The sequence below is a fragment of the Jaculus jaculus genome, chromosome 8 (genome assembly GCF_020740685.1).
Source record: "Jaculus jaculus isolate mJacJac1 chromosome 8, mJacJac1.mat.Y.cur, whole genome shotgun sequence".
Lineage (NCBI taxonomy): Eukaryota > Metazoa > Chordata > Mammalia > Rodentia > Dipodidae > Jaculus > Jaculus jaculus.
In genome coordinates this window covers 73986736-73992381 of record NC_059109.1, presented here as the reverse complement: position 1 = coordinate 73992381, position 5646 = coordinate 73986736, and the positions used below count along the sequence as shown (strand labels likewise).

Below are 5646 nucleotides of genomic sequence, written 5' to 3'. Positions count from 1 at the left end.
TGTCCAGACATCTTTAAATAGTGGTCTGTGGACTTCCTCTCTAGGGCACACTGAAGAGTGACAGCAGAGTTTTCAACTCAGTTCTGAAGACTTACAAAAGACACAAGTCTTCACAGGTGGCAGTCGGCTGAGAAAGGTCTGCTGCATGTCCTAGGTGTCCCTAGTGGCATTGTCTTGAAGAAGGCCTTTCTTCATTGGGTTGCCATAGGCCACGGGCCAAACTCCTCTGGGCTCTCAGACCACTGTTTCAGAGTGGCAGCAAGCAGTCCTTCCCTTTAGGAGGGCGCTTGGTTTCTCGTGTGGGCAAATGAAGGTACAGCACCACACAGTGCTTTCGGAGCTGGCAGCAGTGTATCAGCTTCTTCTGGCTGGCAGCCACCACAGCCAAGAGGTCTGCATGTTCGCAGCGTGCACCCACATAACCAGAGTGGCAGACACATGCTGGCTTATCTTCCTGCACCAGAAACCTGCAGGTTCCATGGAAGCAGAACTGAGTATGGGAATCTGGACAGTTGTTAAAATGCGACGCCACTGCAGCGGCCACGGGTGGGTCTGCCCAGGATTTCAGCTCCGTCTGAGGAGGAGTGAGGTGGGCCCGTCAGGATGGTCACCATTCAGAGGGGATGTGCTGTTCTCCAGAGCTTGGCACACAGCCAACACAATACTCAGCGAGCAGGGCAGGCTGTCGGGCGGGGGGACCATCTTCTGGGCGGCGGGCGCTGCAGCCACCGCCCTCCCTGCGGCGAGTGGCCGGGCGGCGCCCGGTTAGGGGAAAAAGGCGCAGGCGGACGCGCGGGTGGGTGCGGGTATTGAGGATTTTTATATTAAGTTATTATTGAAATTTGTGTATTTATTTTTGCCATTTTTCTTGTTTTGTAGTTCTGCTGGTTTTACCTTTGCTTTCTTGTGTTAACTAGTATTTGAGTATGGTTTGTTTTTTCCAGGTTCCTTATATGTGTTTTTCTTTCTCTTCAGCATGGAGAATCCTTTCAAGTATTTTCTGTAGAGCTGGTTGTGTCTTCAAATATTTCTTTAGCCTCCTTTTGTTGTGGAATGTCCTTATTTCTCCATCTACCTGCATGGATAGCTTTGCAGGATAAAGTAACCTTGGTTGACAGCTGTTATCTTTCAGAACTTGGAATACATACTTGATTTTTCTCTAACTGCTTTCAATATATTTTCTTTGGTTTGTATGTTTGGTAGTTTAATTATAAAATGGTGAGGAGAGGTTCTTTCCAGGTTTTGTCTGTTTGGTGTCCTAAAGGCTTCCTGTATCTGCACTGGCATCTCTTTCCCAATTTGGGGGAAGTTTTATTCTATGATTTTGCTGAAAATGCCTACTATGCCTTTGGAGTGAAATTCTCCTTCAACTTTACCCTGAAATCTTATGTTTGATTTTTTCATAGTGTCCTCAATATCTTGAAATTCCCATTCATTCTTTCTTATTAGTTCATCTTTCTCTTTGTTGTACTGCATTAGATTTACTGCCTGATCTTCTAGTTTAGATATTCTGTCCTCTCCTTCATCCGTTCTACTGGTGTGACATTCTACAGATTTTTTTTTTTTATTACATTGACTGTGTTCTTCATTGCTAGTAATTCTGTCTTGTATTGACCTTCTCATTTCATTAAATTGGTTTCCTATATTTTCTTTGCTTCCTCTGATTTCCTCTTTCATTCCTTTGATTTCCTCTCTGATTTCTTTGAACATATTTATAATCATTCTTTGGAAATCTTTCTCAGGTATTTCCTCTAAATCAGTCTCACTTGGAGGTCATTTCTGATGCATTAATACTTTTTGGTAGATTTATATTGTCTTGATTTTTTGTGTTTCTTGTGTTATAATGTACATAGTTTTGCATCATGGATTAATTTAATGCTTACAGTTTCTAATTATCTGCAGTATTATTAGATGTATCAATCAATCTGATGTCATATATCTTCAAGGTATGAGCTTTAAGGTGCTAGAGGTGGCTCTTAAGACTCTGAGTAACTACAAAATTGACCCTAGATGTTGGGTTTGCCTGCTATGAAATCATTCAAGAAGGTTGAGTGGAACAATATATGATTCTAAAATTTAACTAAACAATGTGCACATTCAGTGAAAAACAGCACAGAGTATTTATGCAATAGTAGGTATTATGACTACCAGATCCTTAAACAAAATCACAGTCCCTTATGATATGTGTTGCCCCACACCCTTAATCCTGTCTACTAGGAGGCTAAGATTTCTGGTTTGTTGAGGGTTCCAAGTCAGCTTGTGACCATGTAAGACCCTTTTCTGGTGTAATCCCAGTTACCTTTTGAGATGATTTTGGTCTCAATTATGCTGCACTCCTGCTTGGGTCCCTCTTGTTGCACTGTGGCTTCAGGTAGGCTGGCTGGGCTGCTGGATAGCTCTTCTGATCACCTGTTGGGTGCTGTGTAGGTGAGCTCCCTTCCCTAGGTCTCTGGTGTTTATGCTGGCAGTGGGGAAGGGAAGGCTGTGGATGGTGGCTGAATTTTTCCTGCTAGTCCTTATAATCGTCTTCCTCATAAGCTGCTCCTTGGTTTTCCCTGCCATCTTCCCTTCACATTTCTTGAGTTTGTGAGGAGCTCCAGTGTGAGTGGAGAGTCTCCTCACCTGGCTTTTCTTGTGGCTCAGGCCGAGCCTTACAGCTAGAGCTATGCAGACTTGGTGCTGTTGCTGCTGCTGCTGTTGTTGCTGCTGCTGCTGGAGCCTGCTTATGCAGGCTCTAGACACTCTGCGTCTCTACTTCTCTGCTGCAGTTGGTAACTTCTTATACACCTCACTTTTCAGTAGAAGAGTGTATTTTGCTTTTTTTGTTTTTTGGCACTTTCTCCCCTAGGCTGCTTGGGTGTGGTTCATGCACCGCCATCTTAGGTGGAAGTCCCAAAATATTTTTTAAGAAAGATTAACACCAGGTATGATGATGGATGCTTTTAATCACAGCACTCTTTTTTTTTTTTTAATTTAATTTATTAGTTTTCTTTTCAGTAAATACAGGCAGTTTGGTACCATTATTTAGGCTCATCTGTGATCTACGCCCTCCCATTAAACCCTACTTGTTAATGAAAATGGTCGTGTGGAGTTAGCCCCCAGTTATTGGTATGATAAATGTCTCTGCATATCATGACCCAACATGTGACTCTGACATTCTTTCCGCCCCCTCTTCCACAAAATTTCCCTGAGCCATGTTGGGTTCATTTTTGGTCTGCTTCAGTGCTGAGGTGTTGGGGGCCTCTGAGGCTCTGGTTCTCTGATTTGGTAGGAGTTGATTTTTCTCTGCGTTGATCTCCTTCCCCTTTGTGCTGGTATCCGGTTCACAGGAAAACATCACCCTTGCTTATTTCGCCAGTTGTCCTTAGTTTCAGTTGGGCCCCTTTTGAGGTATGTTGGGGCAGCTCTCTTCTTAGGATCTGCATCTGTCTGGAAAAGAGAAGCAGATTCTCCAACGGAGAGTAAGTTAGCACCCGGAAAATTGAGATAACACTTACTTTTTTGATAGACAGTATGGTAGGTATAGGCCCTCTTATACCCCGTGATTGATGGTAGCTTGATATTGTAGAGTGGCTTGTGTTTGGGTATGGTTCTGACTTGTTTCCCAGTTCCAGCTATGGGTCTAGTACCACTGAGTGGATCAGTTAGCCAAATCAAGAGCAATTGATTCCTCACCATGGCTATGTACCACTATTGCACTTGTGTGGGCATCACATCCAGTTATTTGTTGCTAATTAGGTTAAACAATGTGTTGCTTGGACAGATCTTGGTCATTTCCCCCAGTCGCCTATGTAGCGCCTTCTGGCACTAGACACGCTGACTGTCTGGGGACTGACTCTCCTGGCTTCCAGCCATGTCATTCCATTTTACGCGTCAGCTGCGTATGGAGTCTTCAGCAATAGGGTCTTCCCACTGGCCTTTGGTGGGTCATCAAGTACTCTGACAGAAGTCTGTCATTGTTTTGGGAAACCTTGTAGGTTTCTCTGATCAAACACTCATTGTGGATGGTAGGCCCAAGATAATCACAGCACTCTTGAGGCAGAGGTAGGTCAGCCTGCGCTGGAGTGAGACTCTACCTCACAAAAAAAGTAAAAGAATAAAGAAAAAGAAAGAAAGAAAGAAGAAAGGAACTCCACCCTGCTCCACTCAGCTTTTCTGGCTCTGTTCTGCCTACCTCTTTTCACTTAGGCCACAGAGATCCATATTAGTCTGGCTTCCCTCTCACTCAGTCTTGCTGGGTAGAGGGGAGAGCATAAACTGTTTCTTGACATGGTGGAACCTTTCTTCTTCCCTCTGCTGTATAGCTTAGGGTAACTTCTCACTTTGATTATATGCACAATTTTCCTCTGGTCTCTGTATCTACCATGTGCATATTTTCCTTACACCCCAGATCTACACATCTACTAACTCACCATGTGGGTGCTTTCACTGACCCCGGGGCTGCCACCTGTGTAATTTCCCTAAACTCAGGATAACCATGAGGGTAACTTTTGGCGTTACTCATTTCTCCTCTAAATCTCTTGCTCTCTGCTTTGATATCTGCCCTGTCATTTTTCCTTGAGGCTCACCATTTTCCCTGTTAACTTTCATACATGGAAAAGCACATGGCAAACGCCATGCTGGTTCCTCCTAAGTCTCACTGCACAAGCTCCTAGACTGCTTTCCACACGTTTGTGGCTTTACTCTGATGTGTCCTTAATAAGAGCCTCAGTTTCTCTAAAGTTCATGTGCCTGAAGCTTTCCTCTAATCTCTCTTTAAAAGCCTCATTTTCAAGCTGGACATGGTGGCAAATGGCTTTAATCCCAGCACTGGGGAGACAGAGGTAGGAGGATCGCTGTGAGTTCGAGGCCACCCTGTGATGACATAGCAAATTCCAGGTCAGCCTGGGCTAGAGTGAGACCCTACCTCAAAAAAAAAAAAAAAAAAAAAAAAAGCCTAATTTTCCTTAAATCCCAATCTCATTTAAATAAACTCCACAATTTGTGATTTCCCCTTAAGTAAACTTAATAATTCATAATTTTAAAAAAATTGAAAAGAAGGACTGGGCAGTGGATCCTGCAAGTTCTACAGCTGGCTAATCAGGCAAAATGTACCACCTGGTGAGATGGTGACATGTCTGTTATGGGGGAAACCAACTTCTCTCTCATTGGAATTGAGGCCCACTCCATAAGAGTCAATTCCTGCCTGGTACTGAAAACTTAATCAAAATCCCTTGGCTGGGAGATCATAAGACTATGAAGGAAAATACTATTGTTTTCTGGCTAAATGCATGCTATGGCTACCAACTGCCTTTTAAACACTTATGCTTATGTCCATATCTTAATGCCATTCTCGTTTTTGGTTAGAGAAGTTTCTTTTTTCTGATGGACCACTGAGAAGACTCAAAAGTCACCAAGGTGCTGAGAAGAAGTGACAGTGGATTGTTCAGCAGTAGTGAGACATCTCTATCACTCTTTCCAAGGTTCAGGGACCATTGCAGAAGATGTAGCAGAAATAATGTAAGAACCAAAGGAAAGATAGGAGTGCTTACAAAGCTGTCTTCCAGACACAGAGTGCCTTTGATATTTATGACCTCACAATGGCTGATGCTACCTACACAAGGTCTGCATAATAGGAGGAAAATTATGACATCAAAATAGAGGAGA

At 43.4% G+C, this 5646-nt stretch overlaps 1 pseudogene; it reads right to left on the bottom strand.

Moving 5' to 3' along the window:
* Positions 1-234: 234 nt before the first annotated feature.
* LOC123462869 lies at positions 235-702 on the bottom strand (annotated as a pseudogene).
* Positions 703-5646: the final 4944 nt, after the last annotated feature.